Source organism: Chrysochloris asiatica, unplaced genomic scaffold (genome assembly GCF_000296735.1).
Source record: "Chrysochloris asiatica unplaced genomic scaffold, ChrAsi1.0 scaffold00106, whole genome shotgun sequence".
NCBI classification, from domain to species: Eukaryota; Metazoa; Chordata; class Mammalia; order Afrosoricida; family Chrysochloridae; genus Chrysochloris; species Chrysochloris asiatica.
The window spans coordinates 10,108,874-10,109,911 of NW_006408624.1; positions in this window are offsets into that span (position 1 = coordinate 10,108,874).

The window sequence follows — 1,038 nt, forward strand, 5'->3', positions numbered from 1 at the left end:
GGAACAGCTGGTAGTTTTGACTAAAGATAAATAAAGTGGGGAAGTGGACTTTCCCAGCAGGGAGCACAGCTTTTGAGTGAAAGCACCAAGGTGTGAATGTACAAGGTGAAGTTCAGGAAGTGGCCGGCAGCTTGGCGGGGATAATGAGCACTGTGGGCCGAGAGAGATCAGATCTGCACAGAGGAAGCCCTTGCCAGTCAGCACTAAGCATAGTGCCGAGATTTCTACATCTTCTCACAATGACCCCAGAAGGGAAAGTGGCAGCAGGTATTTCACCCATTTTGGAGGGATGACGCAATATGGCTAATGCTGTATGGTTAGAAAGTGGCAAGATTGGAACCTGCCCCTGGGTCTTTTAAATTCCTGTCCTCCACTCACCTGTTCAAGTAAGGGAAGGGTTGACATGATTCTGTGGGCAGGTAGGAGTCCTGGAAGGGCTTTGAGCAGGAGAGTGATGGTCTTCCTATTGGACCTTTTCTCATCAGTGAAGATTATGGGATGGATTTGAAGTAAATTGCTAAGACATGACAACAGACTCACCTGTCCATCCATCCATCCATCCATCCATCCATCCATCCATCCATTCAAAATACTTATTGAGCTCTTACTACCTGCTAGGCACTCCCTGACATCATGGAGTATACAAGAGCCAAGTAAAAAAAACAAAACAGTTAACTCAATAAATGTTGGTGTACTCATTTCCTAGGACTTATGTTTAAAAAATGCCACAAATTGGTTAGCTTTAAACAACAAAAATTTACTGTCTCACAGTTTTAGAGGTCAGAGTTCAAATCAGTACATTGCCATGTTGATTCCTTCTGAGAGAGAAACCGCTCCCTGCTTCCTTCTTAGCTCCTGATGACTCTTTGACATTCCTTTGCTTATAGATGAATCTTCTCCTGGTCATCTTCCCTCTGTGTGTCTCTCTGTCTTTTCTTCTCTTTTAAAAGGACACCCAGTTATGTAGGATTAGGACCCAACCTAATGATATGGAGCTTTTTCACCGTCTCTTTCCACAGATGTAGTCAATTTGATTTC